Below are 17,237 nucleotides of genomic sequence, written 5' to 3' on the forward strand. Positions count from 1 at the left end.
AAAAATTTGTAGGTTGTTTTTTTTTTTGAGACAGTGTGATTCTCCCAGAAAGGGTTGTAGGTGTGGTATAGTGTAAACTATCGTATTTTACTTTGATGGTCTATTGTGTCTGCCATTAAACGGTACACGCGCATAATTCAGCATCATTGTGCGATCTTTCACTTCAATCAAAATGATCAATGTAGTGAGATCTAAACAAATGAGATCATTAAGGGAAAGTATTTTGGCATTTCGATGAAATTAGTGTCTCTATTCCAAACAGATTATTACCCCTGCTGTGTTCTTACGCAAACACATTTCTTTATTGATCATTGCGTTCACACTGCGTGCTGTGATGATCGATTAACGCTATCCCGATCACTGTCCGTCAAGGCTCGTTAGGATGGTGCGTGATGATGCCGAGGGTGATGGTGCGCATGGTATTGCACCGTTGATGCACAATGCAAGGAGGGTTGTGCACAACATTACATCGATACTCGGCCCCGGTGCTCGGCAAGTATGGGTTACAGTGTGAGATGGGTATGCCAATTACAAGCATGGGTTGGTCGGTGGCGTACATTCACCCTTTATACAGTACATCAAACGCGGGCTATAAGTGTTCAATAAACATTTTTTTTCCATCTCGGTTATCCTTTTATGGTGACTTGGCCTAATCAGCAAGTTTGTCAGAGAACTTATGATGATTAAAAAGTGTCGGTGAACTGATTGGAAGATTTATTGTGTAATCAATGTTGCCGATGCCTCACATCTGGGCGCCAATATTGGGTAAATCACGTGACAAAATAGGGAGGGTGCGAATTGATCACGGTTGTACCAGTCTTCGACCATCTGCATAGGGGGGATGGGTGACCCCCCCATAAGAGCTATTATGTAGATATCAATTACACTTGAAATGGGTTTAGGCCCTTTAGATGAACAAAAATGTATGCCTGAATAATATTAATGTCTTTTTTGTTACTATATTGAAAATGATGATTTAAGGGAAGGTGTTTTAGCACAAGACAGTGTGCATTTAATATTACGATCGCTGCACTACATACACAACTTAAAGAGTGCACACAGATTAAAGCACCATTTTGATTCGTGTGTCGAGACTAGTATCAGTTTTCAAAACAAAATGTCAGCAGAAACACGAGATCCCCTTCCCAACAGCTAAGGCGTAAAATAAACACCAGTCTGACAACCGCCAATTTATCTAATGCGTTTCACATTGTATGTAGCTCAAAGTCGGACGTTCGTTATTAATCTATCCTTTGACTACAACATCAATCAATTAGGTAATTTAAAAAAGAGGCCCCTTCTCCGACACAGTTGGGATAAGTACTATTCATTAGCAAATGCCTACCATTGTAAATCGTTACTAAACTCTGTGATTAGGAGTTATTATGCTTCATTTTATTGGAACTGTATAGTGCAGTAGTTGTACTATCACTAATTTTACCCATTATGAGATAGTGCAGTTAGTTTTATGTACATTGAGATAACCGTTGATCCGCTGATGAAGATAAATATCATTTTAAAAACTCTAGCTTATATTTAATCATATTTTATTGGTTAATTCAAGCAATTGGAATTCAAATAGTGCATGCTCAACTAACGGAATTGAATGAAAGGATCGGAAATGGAGAGCGACAGTAAATGAGAGAGAGAGAGAGGGGGGGGGGGGGGTATAGAGCATAGAAAGTAACATATTGTTACTAACGATTTAAACAATTGAAGTTGCATGTAAATACTCTTTTAGCATGCCATTGTAAATGTACTATTATCATTTCTTACTTAATGCCAAACAGATGTAAGCAAATTCTAAAGAAACAGAAATGAGGTGAACTTATGGGTGTTTGAGTATAAAGTTTTTGTTTGTGAGAAAGAGGGAAAATCATTTGAAAAATCAGAGGGGCAATTAAGGATGGAGGGGGATAGAGAGCAAGCAAAATATAGTTAGCGGGGGGGGGGGTAGACTTAGTATGTTCAAAAGAGGGAGGGAGATAAATATTACTATACCATGTTAATATCTACCGAAGATCCGTGCGATAACAGTGCGAGCTTGTAATACGCAACATGCACCGGCCAGCCAGCACTATCTGGAAGTGTTAAATTTATGAGTATTATGTGCGAGGCATATAGATTTAGTATTGGCTGAAATATAAAAATAGAATGTAGGGTAGGGAAGGGGCATCCTAATCGTGACGATGTTCGGTTTTACAATGTCATTGGAACATGGGCGAAGAGAGGTGCGTGTTGAAATTTGTCTCTCTATCGAATTCAATGTTGGTCGTCTGTCTGTAGTTATCTTGTATCCTTTTACTTCATGCCATGCCTTTATATGCTTTAATTCTTCTCTTGCCTTTCTTTCTCTTTCTCTCTGTAAAAAAAAAAAGAAATCGGGTGTTATGTGACGTGATATTTCTAGAGAATGGCATTATGGCAAAAATAAACCAGTAGAAATCGAGTCTTTCGTAAAATGAGTATCTGTCTACGGTCTAATTCTGTGTCTCTATTCTGTTTTGCCTTTGATTCTGCACTCGTACAGCTACATTTTTCAACCTTTGATTAACTTTTCAATTTTTTTTTTTTAGATATGTTTATATATTATATTCTATCATTCTTTCTTTTCATTACTTCTTACCTATTGATCTTTTATCACTTTCCATTCTCCTTTTCGTTCAATAATTGCGTGTATCTCTGTTCTGCACAATTTTTAATATAAACCTCATACAATCAGAATCCACCATTCTGAAATTGATTACCACCTGCTAACTTCTATTTTCTGAATTATATCAATATTTTGTGAAGTCATCACATACAATGAATATTTTTGTCTCCATCGTGACTCATCATCTCCACAAAGAACGAATGGAAATATAGTGCTAATTCCTTCGAGAATGCTAGATCTATGTAACGAATTGTAAAAAATAAAGAAAGTCGAACAATAAATGGAAATAAAGAACGTAGAATTAATTTGCCTCTCAAGAATTTCTTATTTTCGATGACCTTGGACAATGTCATAATCTTCCTACCATCTTACTAATCATCGATGTTAAAGTCATTAGGAGCTATGATTGTTCCACCTAAACCCGATGCCGCTATCCGACTTTAATGGATTAATTCTCCGTCAATTCACTGTTCCATTTTCATTATCCCGCCGCTCATTTTCCCTCCTCTGATTTTAGTTTTCATGGGTTTTAAAGTTGCATTACGTCCGCAACCCGTATGAGGGTATACTGTCGAAAACTTCACCATGTGTTACTAGGGCTTGGGGCGGCGCCACAAAGGTGGGGGTGACCTCCCCAATAATTCGACAAGAAGTGAATTAAAAAGAAGAGAGAAAAGATGAAGAAAAGGAAAGAGAGGAGTAAGATGAGCATAGAAATTGAGGTTTTGCTTGATTACCTGTATCAAGTCCCTTTTTCATTTGAGGACATTACTATCTTTTATGTTGCCTTACCCCCCGCCCCCCTCCCGTCGCCCCAAATTGAAATATCCTGGTTCCGCCTTGATTAGGGTGAGAACAGACATTTTATATACAACAGCATATACATTTAAGGTATTATTTTAGATAAAATTTTGTCATGAAACATGTTGATTCAATCACCCTTTGATCAAGATAAAATGGCACGGAGATTTTCATAATGAGTAGGATATTTAGAAATAGAAATGGCCTTTATTGCTGATATATAGTTTTAGGATTTATTTTGTCTTAAATGTTTAAGTTAGGTATCTGTAGGCTATATAGTATCCCTATAGATGTAATCAGTTATCTGCCCATTGTGATCTATGGGGTTCTCAATCATCAATCAACTGACGAAAACCTTCAACGGACATGCTGAAAGCATTTTTCAGAGAAAAATAAATGGAATATTTACGCATTTCATTTTTTGCCGTTGCATTTTACGAGTAGTAACGAAAGAAACTCTTACTCATATACACCCGTCTCTGTATGTATTAAACTCGCAAGAAATTGCATGTATAGATAGAATTAGTTCCGGCTCATAATTTTTCTTCATTTTCAAACGCACGTAAAAATCATTAACAGCCCCAAACCTTGACTTTACAGTACCATTTTTTTCTTCACAAGTAAGGCTACCGAAGGTTTCGAAACAAATATTTGTCGAGTATTAAAATTAACATACATGTTATTTTTTGCAACAATCTCTCTGCAAATTTTTCTCATTCCTCATTCCCTCATTAAGAACCGAAGTGAAATGTTTTAAGTATCTTTTGGGAAATCGTGATAGATGACTAGGCCTTTTCGAGATGCATTAAATGTTTGTTTAGTCGTGATTTCTCTGGGGGTTACATTCAACCAAATGGTTATCAAAACAAAAGGAAAGCAGTTGTAGACAGGTTTCTGTCATTTCGCTCTGCTCAGTGTTTCAATTTATAAAAAATACCTCAAAATAGAATAGTCCTTTGTTATGTGCATCGATTACATAATTATACAGAGACGGAGTCTACTAATGAATGACGGAAAAGAGGGAAATGCTGACAGATTTTGGGAACAAATTAGTTTCTATCCAGGTGTTGAGACCTTATTGAACATGTTGAACAAACCAAATGAAACGACAAATGCAAAATATACTTGTTTTTCATTTCATTTTTCATCTTTAAACTCTCTGCCATTGTGTAGTCACACACTTTACTCAATATATGCTTAAAACGTGCATTGTACCACGTGAAAACACTTGTACGAAAGAGCGAATCTTTTCTTTAACAATCCGTTCTTTATACCGCTCGTGTTCGACAAGACGAGGTTGCTGTACAAGTGGGAATACATTTTTCAATTCAAGCTGAAACATTTTATGTGATGAGAAGAACAGGATGACTTTGACTCAGTATCTTTCGTTCTACTAGCAGTAACCGTTGTCATCTCCCCTCCTTCGTCTAGCTGCTAAGAGGAAAATCGTCAATTTTCATCGATAATGTCAAGAAACGAAACATAATTATTGAAATGCGAGTCAGGTTAGGTTTCTGACCATAAATGATAAATCTGAAAGAGTAATGTAATTTGCTATGTAATGTCACCATATGTTTCTTTAGCGTATTTGTTTGTCAACAGATCACTTTGCCTTATAGATATTTACACAGTGAGCAGTTATGGCATTGCATGTATAAGGTACTTTCTGATACGAAGACAAGTTCAAGGTGATTCGTCTCAATATCATTTATTATGCTTAATAGGAAAAAGAGGGAAATATTATTCAAAGGTTCAGCTGATAGACAATTTGACAGTTAAAAAATACCGCCAGTAGTTTTCAAATGGTATATGGTATACACCCTTTATGATTTGCAGACTAGTTTCACCTCCTTCTAAGCTGAATTCGATCATGATTGATCCGCAAATAGCATCTCGTCTCCAAGGCCGTGGAAGGGATGTCTTCCTCCCTAACGACCAGAGCGATCCAACTAGGCAAGAAACACACAAAGAAAGCTTAACGAGCTATGGGAAGGGGTGATGCTTAAAAAGCAATAGCTCACATGGAGAACTACTCTTACGCTCAAACTGGAATATATGAGTCAATGTTTTCTAATAGTCCATTAAGCGCCTGTGATGACTATTACAAAGTCTAACCAAAGATTATGCGAGTTCCATGTATAAGGTTTGTGAGAGGAGTGATTCCGTTATATCAGGTCGTTTTAATTTAGGATGTGTGTAGTTGGGTTGAATGAACTTGGAATTGACCTTAATGGAGTGTCCATTTTTTAATGAAGTGTATAAGTAGCAATTTCTGACATGATTGATTATTGCCTGTCTTTTATTATTAGTATTACTATCAGTATAGATGCTAGTGAGAATGCGTTGCATCTGTCCGTTCTATCATCGCACATGTCATTGTCAGTTGTCTTTCATTTTAAGTCGCTATTTTTCTCTGTATGTACAATGTATCTCTTTCCCAACCACTCTGTCCCTCTTTCTTTCTTTCTTTCTTTTTTTTTCTTTCACCACCACCGCCACCAACGACATCATCATCGTTGTCTTTGTCGCCATCACTAACATTTTCTTCTCTGTCTTTTTTATACACTATTTTTTCGGGGAAGAGTCCTTTTCTGATTTTATTTGCCCAGATATGCGGGTATCATTCACAAAAAAAGGATATTGCTTATCATATTCATTGGAATTGAATCCTTATACACGCTTGTGTCCTGACCATTAATCTACCTCTCACATAACCCGTTTTTATTTCACCAATACCCCCACCACCCTGTAACTCCTTCCGGAGCTGACCGTCTGAGTATTAAGTGAGTCCTTCGTAATTTAAATGCTTGTGCTAGGGGCAATTATGAGAGTCACTTCCAATGTCCTTCCCAATTACTTCGAAAGTTGAAGCACTCTCTACACGCCCACAATAAAATAGGTGGGATGGCGTTACTTTGTTATTAAGTGGTCTGGACACGAGAGGCCCACTGGCGAAAATGATACATCTTCAGTCTTCTTCATTCGATCTTATTTATGTTTCTCCCTTTTTATGTTTGGTTAAGATTTAAGTCGGGGTGATGGATTATTCTGGTTGGCGTCTTGGTTGAAATATTTCGAAGCTTTTTGGCATTCACTTTTGTGTATAGAGGAGAGAAGAAATGATAGACTTCTTATTGTTAAAACCGTTTGTCTTAGGAGACTAAACAGCTGCTGTTGTTTTACGAAGCTTATTAATTACTTTTTGAAATGATAAGCAATCTAATAGATAACAATACATCATTTGCAACTTTAATGCTGCTACTATTCAAACATTCAATTTCTGAAGTAATTTTATGATGTGATTTTCACGAAATTCAAATGTCAACGTTCATCAATTATTTCAACCAATATCGTCGGTTGATTGTTAGTACAGTCATTATCATTACTAGCCCACTCCACTTAATGAAAAATTTTACCAATAATCGTCATCATCATCACCATCATCATATATATATCATCGTTGTCATCATCATCATCATCATCGTCATCATCATTTTCATTATCATCAGCAGCATAACCACTAACATCACCACCACCAATCATCATCAATATCCTAATCTCATCTCCAAGAATCTTAGGAATAATAATAAATAATGCTATCTAATCCTGAATTGTAAACCCCACATGCCCAGTGACCATCTGTAACGGTTATCATAATCATAATTCTTGCGATATTTATGGTTACCGGTATATGACGCCACAGATTTCAGATGTGTTTTTAACATTTAAGGCGGTACACGCCAGCACGTCGCCTGTACTTTGGGGTGAGCCTTATCGGCCAATCGATCGCAGGTAAATGGTAGTAACCTGATGCGCCTCCGTCTTAACAAGCCGTGTTCATTTATTTTGGCTAGGTTGCAGTAATACAAGGCGGACACCGTGGACTTACTCCCATTGTCGGCGGTGGCAGATTCAAGATCGCAGTAATGAGCTCCGTAGAAAACACCCTCTTCCACACACACACACACACGCGCGCGCTCACGCACCCCCATACACACCTTTCTCATTTCTATTCTGCATATCAGTGTACAGGCCTATATTTCTGTATTTCAGAATTTCTCTTCTGGTTATATGCTCCTGCATTTGGACATTTTCCCCTTTACGCCCATCTGTTCCCCCAAATTTATCATTATCCAATATCATTCCTTCAAATTACCCCGACTATGTCTGTCTGATTGTCTCTGTCTCTCTGTGTCCACCTGTTTGTATTTCTCTCTCCCCCTCTCTCTTTCTGTCCATCTACATCTGTGCATTTTCATCTATGCTTGGTCGATGTGTCTATCTCTCCACCCAACCATCTTTCTGTTTCTTTGTGTCTCTGTTTTGACCTTTCTCACTTCATCCTACTCTCATTCTCCTTTTTTAAAACTCATTTCAGCTTAGACGTGTATTCAAGGAAAAAGGAAAAAATCTGTATTCATTCCGCCATCAAATTAGTCTTCAAACTCATTATCTTAAAAAAGGGGGGGGGGGGAATCAATTGGTGCTTCGTATCATGTCTGTCCTTGACTTCTTCTTATGACGTAATTCATACACATGATCTTTTGCAGAAATCTCTTCGTGAACATGGTGAATTTAACTTGGGATCAATCATCAACACCCAAGGACAAACTCGCCCACAAAAATAATAGAATTCGCCCCGGTCCCAGGGTGTCTCGTCATTGGAGCTTGTCATTAGCAACATAATGAACTTGAAGATATCACAAATTCGAATCACCCTCTTCAATCTTGTGAGATAATCGAAAAATGAAAATGATTTCACTTCTGTCTCGGTTCAGTAATACAATAGAACGCGTTTAGAAGGATGATGTTTTTCACAAACACCCTTTCCTCTCTCTCCCTCTGTCTTTCCTTTTCTCCCACTCTCTTTTATCTCTCTTCCTCTCTGTCCCTTGCACTATTTGTTTTCAATCATTTTCAAAATTGTTTTTCATTCTCTGATTTTCCCTCCTCTCAATCTATTCTGTGTTAGTATTTCAAAACTAATATCAGATTTCCACATTGAGTTTTATAATCATAATGCTTTGAATTACGATTGAAATATACGTTTCAATTGGACCCACATTTTTATTTTCCCCTCATCAAAAGCATTTCTTGTCGACATAATCCATTTTTATGAGATCCTTTATTGAATATTTTTGGAAGAACGTGATTGAAATCATCATTCCTCTGTTACACAATTTACAACAAATACCCCTCTGTAGCAAGGATATCAACTAACCAACAACAATATCGAAACAATTGTCCATGTTAAAGAAATAATATATTTAAGAATGAAATTGTTCTTGTTATGACTGTATCATATTCAATTTCTTTCATAATACAAGTACGTTATTTTCAGCATAAATCTGTGTATGGACGTAGTTTCATGATGTAACGGCTCATCGATTGTGACGTATGACTCCTGTCAAAATGACAGATATCATAGATCCTGTTGTGAAATCCATTTCCGTATCCATCCGTTTGAGGTTCATATTCTTTTTAAGGGTTTGCGTTTCATGCTTTGCTGCAGTCACACAAATAAACCGGATCCAAAGCCGACCGATGTTATACGCCATTCGGAAAACCGTAATAGGTTTGATCGGTCTGGAGTCGGTTTCGTAGGTGTGAGTGTAACTGAAACCGGCTCCAAACCGACCAATGATATGTCATTTGAAAGAACGTAATAGCTTTGATCAGTCCGGAGTCGGTTTTGTTGATGTGACTGCAACCGAAACCGACTCCGAACTGACCGATGGTATGCCATTGGAATTAACGTATACATTAATTCGGTCCGGAGTCGGTTTCGCTGGTATAACTGCAACCGAAACCGACTCCGAACCGACCAATAATGATACTATGCCATTCGAAATAAGGTAATAGCTTTGATCGTTCTGGAGTCGGTTTCATTCGTGTGCCTGTGCATTGAGTTCGGAGAATGATATTTTTTTGTCAGTAGAATACTTGACGGTGTTGGGTTTAATATTTCATGCGTTTTGTCTTTGCAGAATCCACCCTCTATTTATTGGGTTTCTATCTATTTACTCGGATATTGAGAGAATTATTCCATAAGAAACTAGAAAAATGTCTTTTAATGATTGCCAGTACGTTCGACGATATCATTTTTAAAGCGAAATCTCGCAAGTCTATTCTAGCTTAAACAATATTTTGAAAAATGTATTCATATGAGGTCTGTGATTCTTCATAAAGAATAAATGATTGCAACTTTTGGAATAATTTTATTCTATCGTGTGTTTTTATATATATATATAATACTCAGATGACATTCCAGTTGTCAAATTACAATGCTGTTTAGTAATCTAGATGTTTTTCCCTTTTTAATTAGCGATTAGATGTTGTTTTTTGTCAATTACCCTATGGAATTAAATACTTTGGTATACAAGACACAGTAAAACATTTGGAAGTCGTTTTATTTTTATTGAAGTAAAATTTCAATTCATCAGTGGCAATATTTCAAGCGGGCCTGACAATACAAGCACGGTCTGATCACTAAATGTTTATTTTTCAACATGTTCAAGTTTGATTATTAATCAACATCGGTATGTACCGCGTATTTATCACCACTTCATCCAATTAATTTATTTTGTAATCAGTTTAGTCTGTGTATTTTGACTTTAGGTGACTAATTTTCTAATTTTCAAAGATTAAAAAAAAAATTCGTATATATTAAACATACATGCACGATGGAGTAAAATGCATTATTTTTAAAGCGTGATTCACTACACATGGAGTGTATCCGGTATCGCGTGTATTCCAGTGCAAGACAAAACAAGTCCCTGGTATTTTGGCGCCAATAGATAGCCAATAATACCACGAGTACCCGGTAAAGCCTGGCGTGTTGAAAGCCAGAATCTTAGGCTGATGAAAACCAAGGTATTACTCCTGTTTAAAAGTGTGTATACACAGTACACACTCTTCTTTCTTCCCTTATATTCATGTGCTTCCAAAAACATGAACACTCTTTTCTCTTTACTCCCAGCGACCAAATCTCCCCCCCCCCTCTCTCTCTATCTCATTCCCCTTTACACGTCACATATACACATATACATTCTTTAAACAAGTGCTCACATAGTTGCTAAGAATGTATATGCATTTCCATTTTTTTAATGCAGGATAAAAGATTGATTACTGTCTTGCTCACGGGATAAGCGACGAGGACGGGGATCGAATCCCCGGAGTTTTATGTGTCTATAGACATCCGGTCACGGACGCACATCCTCGAACAAACCCTCACACACACTCCCCCCCCCTCTCTCACTCTCTCGCTCACACACACACGCACGCGAGCGTAGGCACCCTCCCTCGCACACCCACCTATGCATCCACCCAAACAAAAGCACTTTCTTATATTACTCTCCATGCATAAGTTGGGGCACTTTTATAATAGTCAAGTATAATCGGCGTCTTGTTAATATTATATACCATTTTTATTATTAATGTTAATTGTAAATCTCGTGACAAATATTACATTTTGTTAAAACTAGGCTAATTCCAAAAAAATTATGCGACGTCATCTTGAACTTGTGGAGTTCCTTTCAACGATTCTGGCCGCATACTTCGTTAAGACCCTTGATAGAGTCATACGACTTGTAAAATAAGAATTCCCGATTACAATACGACGTGTACGTAAGAGTAATATAGATTTTTTTTTCAATTATATAGGAATGATCTCAATCAAATGCAAAGTGAGGGGAAATTTAACCTTAATTGTTTCTGAGAAATTTGCGTGATGTATCATATCATCACACAGGGTTGACAAACCTTATCTGAGAGAAAACCTGTTTTTGTAATCATTTAGGACACACACAAATCGTCTTCGAATGAAATTAATTGAAACTGCACCTATTGTGTCATTTCTGTACGCTGATGTTTGTGATTTTTAAAACCTGTTAAAAGTGCGAAACAAATCTTTCCAAATAACTTTTGGAGAGTTTTTTCTTAGGTCTTTTCAAAGTAATGACCATACTTTTACTTTAACCAATCAGAATCGTCCTTTTAAGATTATCAAGATCATTCGCCATTCTCCATGGTTTTTCTTTCGGTTCTCAGTAACCGTCCTGGAATGGTTGATATAAAAAAAGAAAATGATCCAGAAATCGATTTGGAACTAATCGACCTAAACCGGAAACTTCATGACCAATGGTACTTTTTAGGTTTCTCCATTGTTCTTTTTTTTTGGGGGGGGTGGGGGTGGAGCGGTGATGTGGTGGTTTGATGCATGGCTGGATCTTGGAACACCCTCTAGTCGATGTAAACCAATTTTTTTTTCTCGAAACATAATAATATCGATTCGGTCTGGTGTGACCCGGTTATGTAGGTTCGGATTCATCTGTCTGCATTCTTCTCTCATGACATTGTCTTAACAGGGGTAAATGTTTACTGCTCGATGTCACTTTACACGTGTGCACGTGTGACTTGGCAGCGGATTGCGCGGGTTTAGAAACTGAAGTCGCGGGCTAAAAAGAAGCTCCATGCGCGTTGACTGATGGTCATGTATGGTATCTTGAAGAATCTGATCTTGGGTTTGATTGTCTGTATTTTGTCGTCCCTTCAGGGATGCATACACGAGGGACGGGCACATTAATAGCAAACCATTGATAGGAGAACGCCAAAGGATAATGTTTGCTCCACACGATGCATAAGTATTTGTTGAAATGCGATTTATGCTAGCATTGCTAGTCAAATGTACTTGTCAATGTGAACCGTTTGGAGCCTATCCAAATTACGTATACTTTTCATTAATCTGACTATACTTATCAATTACAAATATAGCCAAATATAAGAATGTATATAATAAAACTATGTATAACGAATAGGCCAAAACATATACAAATATATAGGCTTTATGATTTAAATAAGTCAAATGTACTTGTCAGTGGGAACCGTTTTGGAGCCTATCCAAATTATGTATACTTTTCATTCATCTGACTATATCTATATCAATTACAAATATATACAAATATGAGAATGTTTATAATAAACTATGTATAACGAGTAGGCCAAGACATATACGAATATATAGGCTTTATAATTCGAATCTAAATAAAGAATGTTAAATGGATTCTTCTTGTTCTTTAAATGGGTCTTGTTTAATCATCTTCCCAAACATTATTAGTCTTTAAAGGGTGGAAACAAATGTATTTCTTTATTACATGTGCCATATTGCTTGATTGTCTTGTGACCAAGTTCTAGACAAAGGGATTGATAAGAGTGATTCACGAACTTCATATGAATATCGTAAGTTGTAGTCATATGCCGTGTATATGGTAGAGTAAACGTCATAAAAACATAATCTTATCAAAGGTTATATTTTGGTTCACTCTTTTAATCTTAAAAAGATCTGAAAATTACTTCTAAGAATCAGTCTTTAAAAATATTATTTTTTTCTATAATTTTTGTTTTGGCGTCACCTGTGTCTATTCATTCAATGTTTGGATATGTATGCTGTGTAATATTTTTTTTTCTCTGGAAGCCATTACACCTGCAGTTTTCACAAATTCTTGCTTATACATTCTGTACCCCAAAAATTTTGTATTAAAAAAACTCCATGACTACCTTCTTCTCAGCAAAGGAATTTGGAGGCGTTAACTCGGCAACAAATAGAGACACAACAACCAGCGGCTCTCCGATATTTCCCTCGCATTCGGAATAATTAGATATAAAACGGAAACATGTTGTAAAAGATAGCCAGCAATGAAGACCACTCCAATTGACATTGATACACTCATTCAAACAAGAGTATCGATAATTGGGCGGAAAGTGTAGCACGCCCTCAAGTGTCAAAATGCCGTTTAAGATCTTGAATTGGATATTATGCCGGGTTTTACGGCGAGAACAAGGACGCTGCTTTTGAATGTGACTTGTATTACATGATTATGAATTCATATTTTATGTAAATTTTACATTCTCTGCATCCAGAATACTTACATTCTACCACAGCAAACATGCAATAAAGGAAAGCAAATAGTATTATATTGTTGATTGTATTGGTTCTCGCTGCACAGCCATGGAGTCTTTGAAAATTCACATACATTTCCTTCTTTTACTTTGAAGGGGGTGTCCTTTATTTAAAAAGAGCTGAATTGTGTTCTTCATCTTTCATTTTTTATAGAAAGTGTCCATATGTCCACTTCTTTCCATACTTTGTGTTGCCCTTCCAGCATCGCAAGTATACATTATTTTCTTCGTCTTCTACAGTGAATTCCCATTAAAAAATGACCGTTAAATTGACATCATTTTTGTCACTATAATCATGTCAAAATATATTTCAAAAACTAAGCAGAGATAGAGAAATAAGCACTCATGGCCGTGCTCGCCCCGTTACCCTTTTCCGTTTTTCCACAGAAGAGGTCAGTCAGCTAGTAATTGTTTCCTGGGCCGTCTATCACCCCTCCACATGTTACACATCTCCCCCACCCCCTCGGGGTAACGTACATACCGCGTATTTGAGTTGTCGGGGCAGCAGTGAAGACGATTAATTAAGCGCGGGAACTATCAAAATGGAAAAGTATCGCGCGAGGCGAGAATTATCGTCTGCGTGAGAAAGGATGCGCTGGATAGGACGTTGATCATCGAGATCAATATATTAGAACACATACATGAAGCAACGATTGCAAGTGCAGTATATGATTATTGTTCAATCTGAATGTTGCAGTGTGAAAGCTGCAGTGTGGATTGCTGTTCATTTATCTCTCTTTTCTTTCCAATTAAAAGACTGTATAAGGCCAAGCTATAATTTAGAAAGTATAACATTCAAAGGCTAGTGCCTTATAAACGGGGAATCCAACTCTGAGAGGAATTTGTATTAAAGAAGAAAAGAAAATCAGAGAAATAAATTTTATAAAAATTTACACAAATAAGGCAAGTAATGAGATCATCGTTTTGGGGTTTACAAAATGGCCGCAGATGGGATATCACAAATCTCATTCGAAAACCATTACTTTCTTGCCCCTTGGCTGATTGTTTTTAAATAAAAATCATAAAACAAGTTTTTATTTTCAAATTTTCATCCCTTTACATGAATTATTCGGATTCCTTTTTAATATCTTATACTTTCACATCCATAATATATTCACACAGAATTAACAAACCATCTAATTAATCTATGTTTGTGTTTCTTTACTAATTTCACTTTTCACTTCCCTTAGCATCCTGATCATAATAACTCAATAACTGGTGTAAAGATTTCGTGCTGCAAATGTCTTCATAGATATGCAAAGAAAAAAAAACTCCTCTCGCCCAGAAGACTAGATTAATATGTGATGTTTTCAATTCCTATATTAACCAGTATCCATATTGGTTACTTCACACATAATATTAATCTGTCATGTTCTGTCCATCTGATTGTTAACTCGGTGGTGATGATCATTACCTATGCGTAGCCTATGCTATAAGCTCTTAGTATGAGTGATGCGTTGACCCAACTATAGGGATCCAGGGGGTATATAGAAGGAATCAATAAACTCCCATTGCCCCTGTCTACGGGTGTATAGTGCGAATTTATGGGGGTGTGGAAGGGAGGGGGGGGGGGTCGGGATTTTTCCTAAAAGCATAGGCTGTCGCGGATTTAGCTGTTTGAACACTTTGCCAACATGGGTTTATCTACATACAGTACATGTACTCTAATCCGTTCGCTCTTTTTGTTTTGGCTCTGATTATCCACTCTTTAATGAATTTTCCCCCTACCAGCAATTTTATTTTCTGATTTGTCCATGGACTCACCCTTTTCTTACACTATATTTCAAATATATTTTTTCATATCTAGTCCCTTAATATTGTTGGATTTGAAAGACGTGTGTAGGCCCTAATGCTACAGATACACTAGTGAAACCGACTCGAGACCGACTATCTATTGCCTTGTAATACTACTAATAATAATAATGATAATGATGATGATGATGACGATGATAGTAATAATGATAATAATAGTAATAGTTATAATATTGTAATAATGATGCTACTACTACTACTACTACTACTACTACTAATGATAATAATATAGTAATAATAATGACAATAATAATAATTATGTTTTATTAACCAAATGTAACTACTTCAGTTAGGAAATTGCTCCACTCGCGGGCCCTGCATAACGTATATGTATGTTATTATTATCCTTCTCCAATCTATATGCTGAACAGCAGCTAGCAAGAAGGCAGAATTTTTACAAGTCTTTGATATGATTATGACTCAGGATCGAACCCACGACCTTCCGTTCATGAGGTGGACGCTCTACCACTGAGCCACCATGTTACTCATAAAAGACCATCAGTCGGTTAGGAGTTGTTTCCATTGAGTTAAATGTTACATAACTTAACTTTGAAGATATTTATATACAGCTATCTTCGGTAGATGTGGAATTATTACTAAAAAAATACGATTTTCTTAATGCTCCGTTATAATTCTGATTGGAATTTATGCAAACAAATTCCTGATCGTAAAAAATGTTCCAAATAGAATGGGAATGCATATTTGTAGGTTCATAATTATCATCTACTGTAGTTATAGTGTCACATAATGTCACTTTGTTTCTATAGTCTGTTTGATTTCTTCCTGTAAAATTTGCGGGGTATTAGTCAATCAATGTAATGGCAGTGGTAGAAGTAGTAGTCGTCATCGTCGTCGTCGTAGTAGTAGTAGTTGTAGTAGTAGTAATATTAGTAGTAGTAGTAGAATACAGTATAGTAGTAGTGGTGTTAGTAGTAGCAGTAGTAGTAGTAGTAGAAATAGTATATAATAGTAGTAGTATAGTAGTAGTAATAGGAGTAGTAGTATTAGTATTAGTAGTAGTAGTATAGAAGTAGTAGTAGTGGTAGTGGTAGTAGTAGTAGTGGTGGTAGTGGTAGTAGTAGTAGTAGTAGTAGTCACCGTCGTCGTCGTCGTAGTAGTAGTCGTAGTAGTAGTAATAGTAGTAGAATACAGTATAGTATAGTATAGTAGTGGTGGTAGTAGTAGAAGTAGAAATAGTATATAGTATATAGTAGTAGTAGTGGTAGTAGAGTAGTAATTGTTTTCATTATTTTCTTCATCGTCATCGTCATTACCATTTAACATATTCCTGCAATTGATTTATTTATGTAATAAACTAAAATAATGTTTTTTCAATATGGGTTAGTTGCATTTTTATACAGTATAATATATAGGCCTACATTCTTCTTGAATCAGACTGATGAATTGATGATAATACATATTTTGCTTTTAGAAAATTTTGGCATTTCATAATTTGCAGTACTAAGAAATGGTTGATTATCTCATCATTATGTTTTGGGGACGTAATCCATATCATCAAACGAATAATCAAATTCAATTATAACGATATTACCGATACATCCACAATGCATGGACATTATGAATCGCCGATAAAAACCTATACCACTTTAAATAATTCCGCGAAATGTAGAACAAAAACACAAATCCCCAGCTATCATTTATTATTTATCCATCCTTCAGGGATAGATGCAATATCAATATCCAAGTATTTTCTCAAATTTTATCTGACCCGGCTTCTGTTTTTCATGTGGAATCGTTGCATCGAAACGTCGCCTTACAGTCTGGTGGCTTTATTTTCCCGCCCTTAGCCAAGGCTTTGGCGTCTCCTGAGCGCATGGTGTGATTTATGTACGTAAAACTCTTGTGGGTGCGAACGTTGAATCGTACACGCGTCGCGCGCCAGGAAACAAGCTATATGTGTATGGAATGCTACCGCAAATAGGCGCATATCAAATTTATCATGACGGATGGGAGATATAAGATTTTAATCAAATATTTAACGACTTCTCACATT

The sequence above is a fragment of the Lytechinus variegatus genome, chromosome 18 (assembly GCF_018143015.1).
Source record: "Lytechinus variegatus isolate NC3 chromosome 18, Lvar_3.0, whole genome shotgun sequence".
Taxonomy (NCBI): Eukaryota; Metazoa; Echinodermata; class Echinoidea; order Temnopleuroida; family Toxopneustidae; genus Lytechinus; species Lytechinus variegatus.